Below are 21,524 nucleotides of genomic sequence, written 5' to 3'. Positions count from 1 at the left end.
TTAAAAAAAAATTTTTTAAAGAAAAAAGGAGAAAGATAATGGAGAAGACTAGAGTATAAGGCTTAGTGTGAAAAATGCCAAAGAAATAATACAAATATTGTGCTTTGAGGGTTCTGAAAAATAAAAAGAGAGAATGAGCAATTCTTTCTGGAGATATAAAGGATTTGGCATTTGATATGGGATAGATAAAGCCTGAGGAAAAGAAGTAGAAGGTAAACCATTCTAGGGAGAGAAACCAGCATGAACAAAGGCATGACAGAAGAAACTCAGTGGTATGAATTTTTGAAATAGCAAAATGGTGCAAAATTGCTTTGACAATAGAGAAAGATTTGAACCTCAATTCTACCATGAACTTTGAGACTTTGAACTTGTTTTTATCTTGAGTCTTCATTTATAAGTTAGATTTAATGCCATCTTCTTCATAAAGTTGTGAAGATTAAATAGGATAGTGTTTGCATACCGCCTGGTGCATAGTAAATGCTCCACAAACCACAGCAATCCATTACGGGATTTCTATGGAAGACAATTGTCATCGAGCTACCTTTTTATTTTCCTCAGTTCAAAATCTTTCTTGAAGAAAAAAGGGAGCAGAAGACATTTTCCCCAACGTTAAACTTCATAGAAAAATATTTAATTTAGAGATTAGTGTAGTTAAAGTTGATCCCATATAATAAATGGCTCATGCATATCAGCCCAAAGACTTTAAGGATTGAAACTTCAATGATACTATTAATAAGGTGAACTTTGATTATATAACAAACAGTATTTAAAATGAGAAAAGACATGGTAAGAACGGTGTAGTTTATTCATTTAAGTTATAAATGAGGAAGAGAGAGTTCTTCCATAAAGTAGTCATAAAATTAAGTTTTGGAATCATAGTTCATCTTTTCAGTTATCTAGTCTAACGCCCTCATTTTCCAATGAGGAACGTGAAGAGCATGTAGATCAAGACAGTGCTATGTAAGTGTCATTCTAAAGAACAGTGACAATTCTTGACAAATTGTCGTTGTTCCATGGAAAAATAAAAATTGTTTTAATGGTGTGAGCTTTTATGAAGCTGAATTTATTTATTTAAAATTTTCATATTATTTTATGTTAAAGTGTTCACATTAAATAAAATAATAGTGAAGTAAATGATGGTTTTTTCCCTACTATTCTTATTGAGCAACACATAAAATAATCAATCACTTGTTTGTTACCTCATTCCATGTAAAAACACTTAACAGCCCATGAAATCAAACATCTGGGAACCACTGAGTTAAGCGACTTGAGAATGAAATTTTCTAGACCAATTAGCATCTAGACTAGAGTAGTAACACAGGTTTCCTAGCTCTTGATTCAGTATTCTCTCCAATACATCTTGAAGTAATATTTTTTAAGAATCTTATTTATAGGATTGAGGAATATAAATCCAATCTTTCTGTGTTCTCTCTAGTCACTTTTTAGGCATTTTCTTTTTTAACAATTTTCCCAAGTTAAGGAGAATAAAAGAAAACTAATTTTAAAACTTTAAGTGCATGAATATACTACATGATAGAAATTCTTAGAATATTTTGTAGAGAGAGCAGTGAATGTAATGACAAACAAACAAACAAACAAAAAACCAAGAAACAAACAAAAATTATCTCTGTATTTCATTTATCCCTTTACCTCTGGATGACCTAAGTTATAAGCCATGGATTTTTTTGGCCAAATATGTGTTTCATGGATATACGTTATTACACACACACACACACACACACACACACACACACACACACAATGAATAATGAATATTTTTAGTCCAAAATTTAGTTTCTCATTTAATTGTTTAAAACATGGAACATATTTTTATGAAGAAATAATGTTATTACTAATGGTTTAGTTCTAAGACTTGTTTACAAAAAGCTGATTTTAATCCATGATGTAACTGGATCATATGATCCTAGGTTCTGGTACTATGTAAAGAGAGGCATCGTTCTTGAGAGGAAAACAGAGAAAAATGCTTTTGTGAAAATGACTTCTAAGGCCCTCAGAAGTCAAAAAAGAGAAAATAAGGATTTTTAAACTTTCAAATTTCAAAGATTTAACATATATATATGTATACACACATATACATAGATATTATATTCTTTATGAAATATATTGGTAGACATTTCTTTCTTTCTGTGCAATCATGAGCTCCTTGTGGAATGTAGTAATCAGGCTGAGGTATGAATTGGAAAATCTACTTTGGTACAGGATTGATTCCATATGCCCCTTCTTTTGGAAGACAGGAAGTACAGTCGCTTCTTTCACCCTCAAGAGAATATTCCAGTTTGATGGAACTGACATGATGATGGAGTCATGAAGTAGTTTTCTTCGCTTCCTTAACTTTTCCCCTTACCCTTTCCACTGACAGAGGGTCGTATTCAATGACTGTTGCCACCACTCTTAGGTGATGAACGTACTGCTTCCCCTCCCCGCAAAAAATGACACACTTGTCCTCATACTTTCTGGTTCTCCCCTCCCTGATAGTCAATGGGTCCCTTATTCTTCAGGGTAGGTTGCCAATTTTTCTCAGTCATTTCTGGTTCTTCTGCTGCATAGGAGTGGGGCTGGGGGGTCTGACCCAGAATGGAGAGGAAACGAGACATTACAATGATGTCACAGGATTACAAGAGACAACTATGAACAAAAACATGCCCCAAATTGGATAACCTAAAGAAACAGAAAAATTCCCAGAAACATACACCCTACCAAGCCTGAATTGTGAAGAAATAGAAAACCTGGCTGCTACAATTCCTCCGTAGCCTCTGCCTTCCTAGCTTTGAGTGACATTATAAATGCGCATTTAATTGCCTTAACCTCAGTGAGTGCCTGGTATTAGGAAAAGGTTATGTTTCAATAGCATGTTCAATCAGTGTGAAAGTTAATCATGAAGTAACCTAGGAATATTTTTTTTTTGAAAATTGAAGAAATGGTTAATTTATGGTGTAAAAGTATATGAAAAAATAAACACAATCTTTGGCAGAAAATGTAATCTTATCAAATGTTAGGCACCCCTTCAAAATTTACATAAAACAGGCACCAGTATGACCACTGGTGAAAATGAATTAACTTTCATTTTGAGGGTTTTAAGATGCATTTTTATTTTCATAACGTGAAGTTTAAATGGCTAGAATAGTTTATAGACAAGAAAGGTTTTCGATAAGAAAACTCTTTGAATGTAGATGAAATCTATGGAAAATGCTTTCATAGTCATACATATCTAAGGAAAACTGAGAGGGGTAGTCCAAGTCTTCTGATTTCTGACAAAGTAGCTAGCTTGCTGATTAAGTTTGATTTATGCTCCTGTTCTACAAATCCCAGGTCACAAAAAGTTATTCAGTTGAAAGTTTTAGTCATGGTACTGGCTTGCTTACCAGTTTCATGAGGACTTTATGTTAGAGTGTCATTTGAGGGCTTACAAAAGTCTCAGATCATATTCCTCACAAATGTCATAGGTCTGCTCTATGTGGAGACAATGGGGAGGTGCCACGTAAGAACCTGGAAATCAGAAAACAAGTTGCTTTCTCAAATTAGATAGGGCCCTAGCCTAATAGATTGCAACAGAAATATTAAAAAGTCAACCGTAGCATATAAAGTTTGATAATAAGAAAAAGAGATCTTTAATGAAAACATAGAAAATCAAGAATCAGATAAATAGACATAGACCATGCAGACAAACCTTGTCTGGGGACGGTAGCCTGCCAAACTGACGTTCCATTTCATTATTGTGTAAACAGATGCATTTGACCTGTGGTTTTCCAAAATTTAGCAGGCATTAAAATCTTGTGGGAGGGTGGTTAAAACACAGGCCCCACCATGAGCGTTCCTGATTCAGAGGATCTGGATTGAGACTGGAGAATTTACGTTTTTAACCATTTTCCAGGGGATGTTCATGCATGCTCTTGGTCCTCGAAGTGCACTTTCATAACCATTACGTGAAACTAGCAGAGCCTGCTATTAGTAAACATTTCAATCAAATGACTATATCTTCACTCTTTTATTTCTTGTTCTGTGCAAACCTGAAGAATACATCTTGCCCAAAAGGAAGAAAGTATGCTAAACAGTTCAATGTAAGTCTTCACTCAGCTTATGTTTAGTATTGTAAATTGATAATTTGTTTTTCTGGATTTATACACAAGTCTTCTGTGAGCAGGTGCATATCTATGTTTTATTTGGCCTTGATTTATACAATTTTGGGGGGAAGATTCTTTAAGGAAAAAAATATTAAAATTTGAATAAAATCTTTGGTATGAAGGTGAATATCTAGAAAATAAATCACAATAAATTATAAAATAATAAAAGCTTACAAATACCACAAACATCACAACATCCAGGAAATGAATGCCTAGCATCTGCCTCTGTGCACTTGGGATCTTGCCCTTCTCCATAAGCCACACACTACTGTGTGGGCGCCATAGCACAAGTTTACATGGGGCTATGATCTCTGGCCCTGCACTTTCATGATGAAGCCATGTGAGACAATACAGGTGGTGGTTAGAGTATCAGAAGTTATTCCTACTTGGACAGCTAGCAGGAACAGCACAGAAGTGATAAGCCATCAGATATAATCTACTCTATCCAAATTAAATATATCCTCAACTCAGCTTTTCATTAGCATAATCCCCAAAATGCCCAGACCAATGAATGCCGCTGTACTGACACTGGGGAAGTTTAAATGGAAGACACAGTAGTCTTAACCAATTACAAGTAAAATAGCTTATTTTTGTCACGTTTACTAAAACGAGTGTTTGTGTGAACCCATGATCAGGTGCTCGCCCATAGGCTTAGAAGGATTCATGTTACCTAGGGATCCTGAAGCTTGAGCTTGTTTAGACCCACAGCAAATCCACAGGAAGAAAGAGAGGGAATGTCAGACTCTGATCTGATCTAGAACCCCAATGATTTCCAGGGGCTGAGTTTATAGAACTGAGGATTAAAGATTAACCAGGGTGGATTCAACAAGATAAAAGCCATATTTGCAACCCATCGGTAGCACAGCTGCACCACCAACCACCACGTGCCTAGATTTACAGAAATTCCACCAGCCTTTGATATTTGTAACTGGGACGCATTGCAGTTTTTCCTTTTTCTTCTACACTTGTCTGTCTTCTCCTCAGCAAGGGTGCGAGGAAGTGATAGGCAAGTGGGGGATTGGACAACCTGGGTCTGGATTTCTGCCCTTCATTACCTACAAGACGTTGGTCATGTTATCAATCCTTCCACAGCTGAGTTTACTCAATTGTAAACTAGGAATAATAATAGCGCCTCCCTCTAGGGTTGCCATAGGATTACATGAGTGAATATTAAAGCATGTTGCATAATGCCTGGCACACAGTAACCATTCAGCAAAAGTTAGCTGCTATTATTTGGAAAGTAAAAGGCATTTTAAAATGTGATTTCCAAAGCAATGGCAGAGACTTTGGGATTTATTTCCACTCTCCTCTTTTAACACTAAAATTAGCATCCTTCCAAGTCCAGTTCCTGGGTAACTGCTGCTGCTATTCTAGGCCATCTGTGATCTGCAGTAGCACCAAGCTTGGGTTTCCAACCCACGGCTAGATCGCGTCACAACTCCTAGTGATCTGTAGTCTGTTTATTTGCAGAACTGGTCACAATTTGGTCTTTTTGTATAAAGTGTCTACATTAGCTCCTAAAACTCTGCAATCCTCGACTGAGGTGCCAGCGTTTGGATGGGTGTTATAACACTACATTTTCTCTTCATTATAAGTCCTAAAAATAGGGTGCAACTGACTAACGTTTTCAGCCTTCACAGCAAGATTTGGTTTGTCAGGAAATGGTGTGGGAGTAGTTCTCATATGCACTGAAGGTGCAAAGTGCAAAACAAAAATAACTCAACAAGAGTTTAACAGCCCTTCTTTATGTACGTTATTTATAAAGGCCACAATCTGGAGTTCTAGGCGGAGCTTCAGGAAGCTCAGGAGACCCTTCTGGAATGGGGGAAAAATGCCAATATGGATTACACAATAGGGAACAGGGGACAAATAAAGAGGATGCTTAATCCTCTAGCTCCGCCCTCTCCATCAATATTCTTGTCTGCTCAAGCATCAATAGGGCTTTGAATTTAGTCAAACTTGGAAGAACTCTTCAATAATATAATGCATAAAAACATATGGAGAAACTTCTAAACCACTGCTGCTTTCATTTTATATGTAAAATTTTCCCCATCCTCTCTACTAGGTGACTACTTTTCTTTCAACTATCTTGTTTTTTTTACATGAAATAAGACATGTTGCATTAGTGAATTTTAATTGCATTTCACTTTCTGTGCCTTCATAATGTTTAGTAGCAAATATTTTACAAACATTGAGACATTTCAGAATTATTATTCTTCCCTTTCAATAGGAATTCTAAATATTGTCAGAAAACAGTTGTCATCATTAATATCACCACAATACAGAGAAAATAAAAGCCATGATTTTGGTGCATTTTTTTTATTCCAGCTCTAATAACCATCATCTTCTTGCTAAAAATGTCTCAGATGCACATGGTTAAATAATTCTGCTGAATTTTTTAAATTAAAGAACAATGTTGTTGTGTAGCTTGCTGTTAGTCTTTCCATTACCAGCTTAGAAGAAAATTGTTACATGTCTCAATGCATTGGGGATGAATTCTTTATTTTCACACCAATGAAATATTGTCACAAACACCACCTTGTTCAGGCAAAAAAGATTTAGCATAGCTTTGCTTTATCACTGCTTGCAATGTACTTTTGGAGTTAATAGACTCACAAATGAAGTAACCAAAGAGATTTTCCTCTTTGCATTTTTTGAGTTACTTTCTCATCAAAAGTTTTCCAGTTTTACAGTATAGAAAACTTTCTCTTAGTACTTAAAAATCAGAGAGAGAAAAACACACACCATTTTATTTGAGGAGCAAAGAAGATGATGGATTAAAGCAGATGTAGAGTGTTTGCAGTTATATAAGACTATTAGGAACACTGTTTGTTCTGGTTCTTGTAATTTGTCCATGTCCTGCTTTATATAACTCAATCCATTGTGAGCCAAACATGAAATAAGTGTATACAGTATTCCATATTTCACTTTGTCAGCAAATTTCAAAAAGTGTAGAACAAACATAATAGTCATCACGGTTCTTGAATAGAGAACGAAGCATTTTTCAAATCCTAGGGATCTGTAAGAAACAGAAGGTTAAGGAGATTTTTTTTTTTTTTTTTTTTTAACAATGAGCAGATGTGTTTGTTACTGGTGATGGACAAGCTTATCCATTTACTTCAATTAATAACAAGAGTGAGCACATCAATACGTAAGCTTGTCCTGATGCCTTGATTTTTTTCCAATTTGACAGGTAATAGTGGAGCTGGGAAAATGTCACAACAATTTAGTCCTGCCTGACTGGCTTTAACTAGTTTGATGACAATGGGAATGCATCTTGCTAAGATTCCTTATGATTCATAATAACACTACATTCGTTGACTCATAGAGAGTTTAAAATCTGTGACAATTAATGATTTACAGTTAAATTCTTTCATAGGTTATTCATCTGGGCACTGGTAAAAACAGTTAAAATATTTATGAACAGTATGAAAATGTGGAAACTTTCTTTAGGAACCTGTCTTTTCATATTGAGTCATAAATGAAACCAACTGTGTTTGACAAAGAACGGCTATTTCATCATACGGCTGAGCTACTAACCCCTACCCATTTTCTAAAAGATCTTTTCTACAATCAAACAGATTTTGTCAGAGAAACTCTAGTGATTTTTAAAATCCCAGGACCTCACAAATTTTAGCATATGAGAGCAAATTATGCCTCCAGCAAACTTGACAATGGCTATCAAATGTAATAGTATCAGTTAATCTCTTCAGTGCTCACTGACCCAGTAAATAAATGCTTTCCTTTTAACAGGGAAGTTTGGATGATTAATACCTGTATGAGAGGGGAGGGGGAAACTGGCAATTTCTTTTTTAGAGAAAAAATAAAAGCCAATTTCTACTGTTCCAGTGACAACAGAGTTAGTTGTAGGTAGCAGCCTTACACACTCCGCAGATGTGGGTCACATCTGAGAATGCTCAGGGTATGTGGACACATTGCATGCTTCTTCAGGACAAGAAAACCATTCAAATTGAAGTCAGGGAGAGTGATTCCTCCAGTCTTGTTCTTTTTTCATAGGATTGCTTTGGCTATTTGGGGTCTTTTGTGATTCCATACAAATCTGATTATTTTTTGTTCTTTTTCTAGAAAAAATGCCATTGGGTCTTTGATGGGAATCGCATTAAATCTGTATATTGCTTTGGGTAATCTGGCCATTTTAACTATGTTGATTCTTCCAATCCATGAACACAAAATATCTTTCCATTTCTTTGTGTCTTCCTCAATTTCTTTTAAAAATGTCTTATTGTTTTCAGTGTATAGTTCCTTCACAACCTTTGTTAAGTTTATTTCTAGGTATTTTATTCTTTCTGTTGCAAATGCAAAATGAATTTTTTTTTTCATTTATTTCTCTGAAATTTCATTGTTAGTGTATAGGAATGCAATGGATTTTTGTACAATGATTTTATAGCCAGTACAGTGATTTTTTTGTGTTCTCTTATTATTTCTAATAGTTTTTGGTGGCGTCTTCAGGGTTTTCTATGTAAAGAATCATGTCTTCTGCAAAAAGTGACAATTTAATTTCTTTATTCCCAATTTGGATGCCTTTTATCTCCTTCTCTTGTCTGATTGCTCTGGCGAGGACTTCCAACACTATGTTGAATAACAGTGGTGACAGGGGAAATCCTGTCTTATTCCTGATTTTAACGGAATGGCTTTCAGTTTTTCACCATTAATTATGATATTAGCTGAGGATTTGTCATATATGGCCTTTATTATATTAAGGCATTTTCCTTCTATACCCATTTTATTAAGTGTTTTAATCATAAATTGATGTTGTATCTTGTCAAATGCTTTTTCTGCATCTATTGATATAATCATATGATTTTAATCTTTTATTTTGTTTATGTGATGTATCACATTGATTGATTTGCATTTGTTGAACTATCCTTGTGCCCCTGGAATGAACCCCAATTGATCCTGTTGTACAATCTTTTTAATGTATTGTAGTATTTGATTTGCTAGCATTTTTAAAAGCAATTTTGCATCTATATTCATCAGAAATATTAGTCTGTAGTTTTCTTTTTTAGTGTTATCCTTACTAGATTTTGGTATCAAGGTAATGCTGATCTCATAGAATGGAAGAGAATTGAAATCCCAGAAAGAAACCCACATATATATGGGCAGATAATTTTCAATAAAGGAGTGAAAAACATACAAAGGAGAAAAGAAAGCCTCTTCAGTTAATGGTGCTGGGAAAATTGGAAAGCCATGTGCAAAAGAATGAAACTAGACTGCTATCTGTCACCATGTACTAAATTAACTCAAAATGGATCAAAGACCTAAACATAAGGCCTGAAACAATAAGTTGCATAGAAGAAAGTATAGGTACTAAACTTACAGACTTTGAGTTCAAAGAGGATTTTATGAATTTGACCTCAAAGGCAAGGGAAATAAAAGCAAAAACAAATGAATGGGACTATATTAAACTAAAAGACTTCTGTACACAGAAAAAAAAAAAAAAAGAACCTTGACAAAACAGAGGCATCCAACTGAATGGGAGAAGATATTTGCAAACAACATCTCTGATAAGGGGCTGATATCCAAAATATATAAAGAACTCATACAGCTCAACCACAAAAAAGAATCCAATTAAAAAATGGGCAGAGGACCTGTACAGTCACTTCTCCCAAGACATACAAATGGCCAACAGATATACGAAAAAATGCACAACTTCACTAGCTATTAGAGAAAGCAAATCGAAACCACAATGAGGTACAATCTCATACCAATTAGAATGGCTGTTATCAACACGACACGTAATAATAAGTGTTGGAGAGGCTGTACATTCCTCATACACTGCTGGTGGGGATGTAAATTGGTGCAGCTGCTATGGAAAACAGTATGGAGGTTCCTCAAAGAATTAAGAATAGATTTACCATATGACCCAGCAATCCCTCTTCTGGGTATCTACCCCCAAAATCTGAAAACATTTATCCGTAAAGATATGTGTACTCCTACATTCATTGTAGCATTATTCATAGTGGCCAAGACATGGAAACAACCAAAGTATCCTTCAATAGATAATTGAATAAAGAAGATGTGATATATATACAAAATGGAATACGACACGGCCATAAGAAAAGACGAAATACTGCCATTTGCAACAACATGAATGGATCTTGAGATCATTGTGCTAAGCAAAATATGTCAGACAGAAAAAGTCGAGAACCATACGACTTCGTTCATATGTGGGATGTAAAACTGAAAGCAGCAAAGGAACAAGACAAAGACCCATAGACACAGACAACAGTTTAGTGGTTACCAGAGGGTAAGGGGGGATGGGTTTGAAGAGGGGAAAAAAGAGTTAAATATATAGTGATGTATTTTAGAAATGTACGCTTGAAACCTATATAATTTTACTAACCAATAAATTTAATAAAAACTAAAAAGAAAAGAAAAACATTCAATTCATCTCTGTATCTCTGCAACATCTAAGACAACCTTTCTCACACACAAGGAACTCAGCAAATGTTTTCTAGCAAGTAACATTCTTCTAGACTACTCCCTATACAGTAGACAGAGCCACGTGTCTTAAAACTATGCGTATAAAACTTAAAGTTTATAGGAGGCTTGGAGGACAGTCTTACATAGCTCTTCCCAAAACTTGTCTGTTCACTATTGTGCAGTCAGTCCTTGCTTTATTCTGCATATTATCACCTCTGTGAGGACCCCGTAAAACCTGAACACCCCAAAAATGAATCATACATTCTCTCTTCTCCTTGACCATAATATTTTTATATAACTTTAGCATAGCACTTATTATCTTATACTTTAATATTTTTTTGTTTGTCTCTGCAACCATATTTGAGATCTGCAGATACTTTTTTCTTATTTACACTTGAATTATCTGATTCTAGAGAGTATCATGTCTCTTGCCCTAAGTAAACGCTCAATAAATGTTTGAATTGCATTGAGTTATTGGTGCCAATTTAAATCCTTTGGACAATCCAATCACCCACAGTATAACTACCATTTAGTTACAAAGAGAAAGGACAAAGTAGAGTGAAAACAAATGTTATAGGTTGAATTGTATCCCCCCAATAAAAATCTCATATATTGAAGTCCTGACCCCTATTACCTCAGAATGCGACCTTATTTGAGTCTTTACATGGGTAATCAAGTTAAAATGAAGTCATTAGAGTGGGCCGTAGTCTAATATGTCCTTATAAGAAGGGAAGAATTGGACACTGACAACTATAGAAGGAAGATGATGTGAAGACCCATGGAGGAGATGGTCATCTCTAAGACCAGAAGAGGCCTGGAGCAAATTCTTCCATCACAGCTCACAGAAACCAACCCTGTCAAAACCTTGATCTGAGACTACTAGCTTCCAGAACTGTGCAACAATAAATTTATGTTATTGAAACTACTCAGATTGTGGTACTTTGTTTTAGCAGTCCTAGCAAATTAATCCAAGTATCCAATTTCCTTTGCCCATTGAAAAGGAGAGCTAGATAGAAAGTAGTTCGTAATGGCATTGTGGTATTGTTGGTGAAGTAGATAATACGACTCATACATGACCTCTACAAAATATCATAAAACAGAAAAGCTTGCATTCTTCCCTCTTATAGAAAAACATTATCTCCATGCTATTACTATCCTGCACTAACTCAGTGTTCAAATGCTTCGTGTAATATGAAAATGGATCTTCAAGTAGGATGGAAATTACATTTGCTATAATCAATCAGCCTGCTCTGAAAAATAGTTTATTAAAAATGTCTTCATTTGATTACCTGGGTGAAAATATAAATGGAAAATAACAATTCTAAATGCAGTGTAAGTATTGATAGTGTGATGACTAGAGGAGCTGAATTCATTCCTAACATTAATAAATTTTTAAGTTTTATTAAAGCTTACCGTAATACAGGTTTGTTATATTAACTATAACTTATTTAAGCTTATCAACACAATGACCATAAATTAAACTCAAGGGGCTGCCATTTTCTGAAATGAAAATACAGACAAAGAAACAAAGAGAGGTATCTTTTCTGAGATGGCGTCTGAAGTGAGGGTGGGGAAAACAAAGTACACAAAAATTATTCATTTAAAGAAATTGAGGTAATATACTTCAGAAGGCAAGCTTAGTCTCTGATCAGTTATATAGTTTTGTTTTTCAAGGTTTCAACTTGATTCCAGCCTCAGAGAGTTGAAATTTGTTCTTTCAGACAAAAATCCAACTCCCTTTTATGGAAAAAACACAAGAGTAAGAAAATACAGTGAGCTGTATCGGGGACACAATAAGATTCTTGGCTTTAAAATAGCTCATACAAACCTATAATTATAAACCGAAAGAATCACTAGAATCCAGATCATATTTCACCAAAAGAAAAATCCTTGAATTGTAAGCCATGGTTGCATTACCAAATAAGGACCCAATATGCCAAGATGTGCTTTTCAATCATTCATTACAGTTGTTTTGTTACTGCCAGATGAGCCATTGCTCAGCAAACATAAAGTAGAAAAATTAAAAATCATTAAGAAAGACCTCTGTGAATGGCTGTAACAGCCAGAGATTCAAATGTAAAAATATTTAAAGTATTCACTCAATGAAAAAGTAATATAGTCAAACATTATGTTGTTATCTAGCTGTCTGTTTCCAAAAATATATTCTCATTAATTCAGCAAGTAATTATTGACCATTAAATTATTTTAGTATATGTTTGGTCATATGTTGTGCTTACATATGTATGTAAACATACTACATAAACTCTTATTCTGAAATGGATCCAAATTCCTATTTTCCTTTCATCAATATACTTTTCCTTAAATATCAGTATTATTTCAAACTACTTTTGTATATTTCAGAAGTCAATTTAAATCTATTTCGAATAAATAAATAATGAATGGTTCCTATTTCTCATAACTTAATTCTAAATAAGAGATAAAAGAATGCCAGAAACTAACTTGGAAAGAGTACTAGTATCATTAAGATAGTCTGTTATCATTAAGAGTTTTCTTTAAGAGCTTTCCAAATCTGCCTTAAGTGATTTTTCTTGCCTAAGTCGCCATGTCTATAAAGAGGATAATAATACTACACAACAATGACTATAGATTGAACTAACAGTAGCTGTGGTAATTAAATGATGACTTAGAGAAATAGCTCAACAAGATATCATCAATGTTTATTTACTCCTTTTCTTTTTGTCACACCTTCCTCTCCACAATACCTCAGCATTGGATTGGTCCAAACATTGTCACTTCCTCACTCATATACCATATGACAGTGTAGACAGAGGTCTCTGACTTCAGCCTCTATATTGCTAGGAAACCTTTCTTATAAGACCTCTATCAGTGACCTCTTCTCTGATCCTATGGTTTCCCAAGCATATGCATCTCCTCTCAAAACTATATTTTCCTCTATCCCTCACTCTCCTTTCTACTTACATGAGAAAAATCAAGACCTCTAGGGAATAAGTTTAAATTTATTTACCCAGCTCCTACAAGGAAACATACAGCCACATGCATTTTTTCCTCTGTGTCAAGAGCTTCCCAGACAAACTCGTCTTACACCTGATGATTTGCTAAAGGATTTGGAGGACTTGGAAAAGCTGTTATACTCATGGTTACAGTTTATTACGGTGAAATGATACAGAGTAAAATCAGCATAGGGAAAAAACACATATGGTGAAGTTCAGGAGAAACCAGGCACAAGCTTCCAGTTGTCCCTTTCCAGTGGATTCACACAGAGACACTCTTAATTCGACCAGAAATTATGTGTGACAACACATGAAAAATACTGCCAAACAGGGAAGTTTACCTATGCCTCAGAGTCCAGAGTTTTTGTCGTGGGTCCGTCACGTAAGCACGCAGCACTTGTGTGCCTGACCTCAGCTACTCAGATGCCAGTCCCTCCCATCCAAGAGCAAAAGCAGGTGTTTGCTTAAATTATATTGTCAGGATAAACTTACCTTCTCAAACTGGTACAGCATAGCTCAGGTCCTCAAATATACAAGAACACTCTTAAAAGGCAGAACATTCTAAGATCTTAGCGATTCTCTTCCAGGAGCTGGCCATGGGCCAGTGCTGAAGAAGGTCTTTATTTTGAATGTGCAGGGCTTGAGCAACCCAGGTCTGCTGAGTTACCCTTTCCTTCCAATCTTCCGTATCTCTTGTTTCAACCCCTCAGTTGTCACTTCTCTGTTCAAGTATAATATTTCTTCTTGTGTCTTGAAATCCTAATCCCTTGTATCTACTCATGTACTTTATTCCATCATTCTTTATTCTCTTCTTTTCAATCTCTATTTTTATCAAGTCTAAATATGCTTAATCTTTCCTATTTAAAACATAATTGCAGACTTCCAGTTTTGCCAAGATACGGTAATTTCATTCTTCCCAGGCAGGGTGAAAGTAAAGTATGGGAAAAGATAAATCATGCAAACACTAATTTAAAAAAAAAATACCAGGAGTAGCTATTACCTAAACATGCATCATATGACCCAGCAATTTCATTTTGGGACATTGATCCCAGAGAAATAAAAATTTAGGTACACGCACGCGCGCATACACACACCTCTGCAAGAATGTTTATAGCAGCTTAATTTATAATAGCCAAAAACTTAAAAAACCTCAGATATGGACGAATTGGTTATACAAACTGTGCTGCAGTCAGACCAAGAAATACTAATCACCAATGAAAAACAATGATCTATTTATACATCTAACCCCTTGATGAATATCCAGACAGTTATGCTGAGTGATTAAAAAGCCAATCCCAAAAGATTTCATACTGTATGATATTATTTATGTTACAATTTTGGAATGACAAATTTGTAGAAATGGATAACAGACAGACTAGTGGCTGTCAGGGGTGGTGGTGTGGAAATTAGGTGTGATTATTAAAGGGTAACATCAGCAATCCTGTGATGGAACTGTTCTATATCTTGACTATGTCAAAATCCTGGTTGTAAAACTAGACTAGAAGACTACAGGGTTCAAAGATGTTTCCAGTGGAGGAACGGGGTAAAAAATGCACAAGATCTCTGTTTTATTTCTTACAATTATATATGAATGTACAATTTGCTCAGATAAACTTTGGTTAAAAATCAGTGACTGTAAAATACATCTTCATTGATCTCCTATTTCCCTCTAGATACTGTACTGAGTGTACATTTATTGTTACTGCTTACCCCATGCCTGTTCATCCCTTGACCCACTAACTCACTGAAACTACTCTCACTAATATTACCAGTGACCTCCATATTGTCAAATCAAATACACTCATCAGTCCTTAGACGCCTGGACCCCTTACTTCATTATCGACCACTCCAGAGGAAAATTTTCCTATCTTTTGATTTCTAGGACCTTATATATACTTTTTTCTATGTACTTCTCTTAAAATCTCAGCATTCCATATGGTTCCATCCTCTTTGCCCTGAGTGTCACAACCTCTACATGATTTGTGAATGACCTCACCTATAGTCACGACTTTAACTACTATTTCCAGATTCATATCACAGATTCACATCTTTTCCAGAAGTTTGTTGAGCCGCCCAGCAGACAGTTCCACTTCTCAGTCCTCTGCATCTCAATTGCATCACGGTTCACCTAATCTTGTCTTCTTTTCATATTCCAAGCAGCCACCCAGTTCACCCCTAAATCCAGTCATCCCTAATCCAACTCCCTGTCATTAGGTGTCATGCCCACCTAAAATCAATCCACACTTTCCATATATTTTAACTCCCTGGTACCTTTGGAATCCATATCTTTCTTTCATTTACCTCGGCTGGTGCCTTTGTTCTAGTGCTCAGAATTTATTGCCTGGATCATTTAATAGCCTCTTACATAACCTCCCTGGAACAAATCTGGTTTTCTCAAATATTTCCTCTAAGCTGCAAACAAAGATTTTACAAAAACACAAATTTGATCACATCATACCATTGCCTTAAACATTTCAATAATTTCTTTTGCTTCAAGATAAATTTCATACTCCTTAGCTCATATCCTCACTCAATTTCCTGTCATTCATTGTTCCCGACTGACTTGTGAGATGTCTGGCTGCCGTGTCCTCCTGAATAAGGCCTATGGTATTGGACTCCTGATAATGAATTTCCTGTACCAGGCTTGGGCTCCAGTGTAATACTACAAACATGGAACCATGCACTGCCTCCTTGCCCATACTAGACTGCTGTGTTTAAGAAAGTTGAGAACTGAGAGCTTTAACGCCCCACACAACAGCTCTCCACAAGCTCCTCCAGGCACCAGCAGCCCACAGCACCAACCTAAGCTCTCTCAAATCACAATTTTTAACATTAATGGCCCTCAAATTACACATCTGCAAATGGAGGGTGTAGATCTATTGATCCCTAAGAGCTCTCTTGTCTCACGATAGGATAGTTTTTATATAACAGTGACAAGAAGTAAAATGTGTAATATATAACATGTTTTTATTCAATACTGAGTTGCTATTACCTCTATGCATGTCTGGCATCATTCACATATATGCACACATGCACACATGTATACATACATGTATATAATTTTATCTATTTGAAAGGCTATAAATTATTTGTGTTTTTTTATGAATGATAATTGCTAAATATAGCACATCGTATATCTTTTCATTAAAATTAATAGCATTTGGGAGAACTAAAGAAGAATTTTACCTTAAAGATTGGTATGCAGATTAGTTTTAAAAATTCTTTTTTCCTCAGTCTTTCAGAAATCATTTACGTAAGTTAAAAATTAAATATGTTATTTTTGAAATATTTGTTTTCTGTTTGCACCATTTTCCACATATGATTATATCTGAACTGATGTTTTATCTTACCCATTAAAGCACATGTAGAAAAAAATGTCAGTTACCTAAAAAGCACTGATGTATTTCTCCAATTTGATGTAGGAGTAAAATTGACAAAATACATATTTTTCCAAAGGAAATTTTGATAATTATTGAAAAATATATACTCACAAAAATTAATTTGTATTGAATGTGAGTTTATAGAGAAGAAATGTATTTACATTCTTATTATAAAAGTATTCATCATATTTTGATACTTTTATTAAAATTTATGAAATGTGACCTAGATCTTAAATAAGGCTATTATTTCTAAGAACATAATTTTAATACAATAATAGCTGTGCTTCTTTCTCTGGGGTACATTGAGCAAGTTATTTTGTATAGAAAATTGATGAGGACATTAAAGAAATATTTTAACTCTGATTTTTATATAATTTTAATAATAATAGTGTGGCAAGTTATAGTGTAAGTGGAAAAACAAAAGAAAACAAAATAAAAACAGTTTTAAAAATATATTTTGCTACAGTTCCACCCAAGGTAATGCAATAGCATACATATGTATTAATGCTATGGCAGAACGAAGAGGCTAAAGACACAGGGTGATAAAAACTCACTTAATTTTATAGGGCTTAGTCTTTACCAAATTAAATCAGATTCATTGACTTTAGGAGACTTATTAATGCTAAGTAATAGTTTTAAGAATGTAAAAGGCAGAGAAATTTAACATTTAGTCATGCATTTAATTTCCCATTCATGCACATATTTTCTATTATTTGCAAATTAGGTTAAGAGGTAAAAATAGATAAGGAAAGATATAGAAATGAAAAAATGAGGCGAGATAAGTTTCTATAGCACAAGACCGGCTCTCTAGGAAATAAGCCTAAGAATTAGTGAGAAGCAATAAAAAGATGCTTAATTTTGGAGCCCTGCTGAGGTTGCTATGGTTCTGGATAATCAAATGATTATTAATGGGTAATCAATGCTGCTCATCCTTAGTTTCTTTTTCTGACTTTCTCTAGAGCTTATCCTTGTACCTTATTAAGATCACTACTGAGATTCATTAAATACTTGTTATATTACTGGATGTTGGTTGTACAAATGTCAACTGACTGCATGTTCCCTGTAGTTTGCCTTGACTGCCAAGATTATAAAATCTCTAAAGTATATTTAACTGATTTTTATCATCCTTGAAAGTGACCTTTTAGACATTTTGCTCTATTGATATCTGAACTTCAGTTGAGGCTTTTTTTGAAGAGGGTGTTTGGGTTCAGTGAGCAATGGCAAAGCCACAGTTACTACACATAGAAGTAGCTCCACATTCCTTTTCTTTCCAAATCTTCCGGTTTGTGATTGCAGAAGATTTAGTAGTAGCAAGAGAGTTAAATATATATCTGTAACCAAATAGGGGATGGGTTTAAGGCCACATGTCAATAAATCATCTGTTTTAAAAATGCTGATAAAAGGAAATCCCCCCACCCCTTATTTTTGGATATGTTTAAAAATAAGAGACGTTCCCATTGATTTACAATAGGTTAAGTTTGAATGCAAAGGTATAGATTAATCAATTATGATCCTCTAACTATTAAGATATATTCTGGGCCAAGAATTAAACTGCATGAAGTACACACACACACACACACACACACACACACACACACACACACTACACATTAGATCCCATCCTGGGATCCCCCAAAAATAACTTGGATGGAACAGGCATAATTTTTGCACTTCGTGACTACAATTTCTGAAAGTTGTAGGCCTATAACTTTCCAACTTCTAAAACTAATGACTAGATCTTGGAGCACTGCTTTTTAAGTGCAGACTGCAAATAAAATCCTTTAAGAGAGTACTAATTAATATATAAATTAAAATGTTATTTGTTTTCAAAAAAAATCACAAAATAACCAAACCAATAGCCACAGTACTCAAAACAAGTACACACAAATGAGAAATAATAATTGAAAAACAGATACTAAAATTTCATAGAAGTTGGCCTTGGACAATATTATGCAAATAAATTTCAGAACCTGGTAGAAATAATGTCTTAGAAAAGTAAAGTTTACTAAAATTGACCTCATTAAAGACAGAACAATTAAACAGACCAATGTTGACAGAAGAAATAAAGAAAATTACCAAAGAAATACTTAATACCCTTCCCCCAATAAAAACAAAACCAAACAAAACAAAAACAAGGCCCAGGTGGTTGTATAGGAGAATTCTAATAATCCTCCATAGAACAGATAACAATGATATTTAAATTGTTCCAGATCATAGGAATAAGAGGGGAGGCTTTCAAATTCTTTACATGAGCAAGTATTGATATAACACTGATTTTTAAAAGCTGATAAATACGAGGTCTGAGAATTAAGTTTGCAGATTCATCCTAGAAAAAGTGCTACATACCTCATTGCTGAATATCACTACAGTCACCTTCGAAGTACTCCCCTTGGGAAGCTATGCACCAATGCCAGTGCCTAGTCCACCCTTCAAAGCAATTTTGGAACTATTTTTCTGGAATGGCCATCAGAGCTGTCATCCTATTACCCTTGATGTCCTCAATGTCATCCCAATGTCTTCCTTTCAATATTTCCTTTATCTTCTGGTAAAGAAAGAAGCCATTGGGAGCCAGATCAGGTGAGTAGGGAGGGTGTTCCAATACAGTTATTTGTTTACTGGCTAAAAGCTCCCTCACAGACAGTGCCATGTGAGCTGGCACATTGTCACGATGCAAGAGGAATGAATTGTTGGTGAAAAGTTCAGGTTGTTTTTATCGTTTTCAGGCAGACTTTTCAGCATTTCCAAATAGTAAACTTGATTAACTGTTTCTCCAGTTGGTACAAATTCATAATGAATAATCCCTCTGATATAAAAAAAAAGGCTTAACAACATCAGTGCAACAAGTTCGCGAACTTAATTGTCAGACCTCATATAGCACAAAAGGGATAATTATACACCAATTTTATTCATGAATGTTAAAGTAAAAATCCTATATAAAATATTAACAAAGAGCAGATTGAAAAATAACCCTGTGCGATTTACCTTGTTTCCCCAAAAATAAGACCTAGTCGGATAATCAGCTCTAATGCTTCTTTTGGAGCAAAAATTAATGTAAGACCCGGTCTTATACTATGTTATATTACATAAGACTCTGTCTTACATTATAATAAAATAAGACCAGGTCTTATATTAATTTTCGCTCCAAAAGACACATTCGAGCTGATTGTCTGGCTAGGTCTTATTTTGGGGGAAACACGGTATTCCAGAAATGCAAAGATGGTTTAATATTATGAAATCAATAACCAAATTTACAGTATTAAAAGGTTCAAGTTTTCTTAGAGAAATGGCTGATACCAGGGCTGAGGTGGAACAAATGCAAAGTGAAGTAGAATAGAAAGTATTCCAAGATTAATGGGAACAGGTCAAAAGGACATAGGAGATGGTTTGTCCGAACTCCCACTGGTCAAATCGTGAACAATATGAGAAGCAAAATAATCATAGTGATGTACTGAAACATATTGAATAAAAATGAATCCATGAGGTTATAGTGATATTTATAGAATGTGTATTTGAGTGGTGAGAGAGATGATAAATCTTTTCTATACCAGAGAATGTCAGATAATAAACATAGAAGTAATGATAGGATTGATGGAGCACCAGTTTGCAACACGCAGTATAAATGGTTTAGGAAAAGGTTATTGACAAATGTTAAAACCACAGGGTAAAGATTGTTGGGACCAGAATATGCACACTATTTCAGTGTAACCCTCCACAGACTACTTATTTATTACAAAAAGAAAAATGTATCATTACAATGGGAAGATCTGGTATTCATCATCTTAAACAAGAGATCGGATTTAATCTCACCAATAATGGACACACTAATATTATGTTTGCAATGGGAAGTATACAGCATTGCCTATGCAGTATTTGTGCCACAGTGATTGGTTCTGAGGGGCCCAAGGTAGACAATGAAAGGTAGGAAGGACAATGAAACAACAAACTTCCAAACAACCTTCTTACAAGGATTGCACCCAGCTTTTCTCCAAAGGAAAAACAGTTTGAAATGAGAAATCATGACTGACCTAAGAATTAGAAACTTGCATGGAACGGGGTAACTTAGAACTTCTCCAGCATATAGCATTTGAGCATTCTTCATGAATAGATTAACGCTTGACCACCCTCCCAGCCCCTCAAGAGCTGACATAGTCAAAATCACTTTGGCATCGAGACTCAAATGTGACACTTGCGTTTTCACTCCTCTCAGTCATGTGTCCAGCCTTTTCAAAAAAGGAGAGGTTTTCTGAGGCTTCCTGCTGACAGACAATGGGAGGAGCACACTATTCACCGACTAATTTGAGGGGAAGTCTCTGTTACAATATTTAAATGAGACAACATATATCAAATGTCTGGGATACCAACTGCCATCTAGAAAAGGACGAAACGATAATTTCTTGCCTCTAATGAGTGTCAATATTTCTTCTTGTTGATACGTTATTTCATTTTGAAGAATTATCTTGCTTCCTTCTAGAATTACTTCAGGATGAGCTGAGTAAATAAAAATATATCTTCTGGGGAGAAGTCAATCGTTTCAGAAAGAAAAAATTGTTATTAACGTTTTGGTGGAATTATCCCATTCTTCACTG

The 21,524-nt window shown here is 35.0% G+C and overlaps 1 long non-coding RNA gene across 2 annotated transcripts in view; it reads right to left on the bottom strand.

The window, feature by feature from the left end:
- Positions 1 to 1,802: 1,802 nt before the first annotated feature.
- Positions 1,803 to 21,524, bottom strand: part of LOC141568585 (uncharacterized) — an 87,979-nt gene continuing 68,257 nt past the window's right edge. Inside the window, exons 1-4 of one of the 2 annotated variants that reach the window (XR_012491743.1) lie at positions 19,285 to 19,409; positions 3,689 to 7,161; positions 3,384 to 3,507; positions 1,803 to 2,585 (exon numbers count right to left, since the gene is read on the bottom strand). This is a non-coding gene — a long non-coding RNA (uncharacterized LOC141568585). Of the gene's footprint in view, positions 2,586 to 3,383; positions 3,508 to 3,688; positions 7,162 to 19,284; positions 19,410 to 21,524 lie in introns of those variants that run through there. The other variant, XR_012491744.1, reaches the window with a different exon arrangement.

This window comes from Rhinolophus sinicus, linkage group LG14 (genome assembly GCF_036562045.2).
Source record: "Rhinolophus sinicus isolate RSC01 linkage group LG14, ASM3656204v1, whole genome shotgun sequence".
Lineage (NCBI taxonomy): Eukaryota > Metazoa > Chordata > Mammalia > Chiroptera > Rhinolophidae > Rhinolophus > Rhinolophus sinicus.
This window is presented reverse-complemented; position numbering and strand designations above follow the sequence as displayed.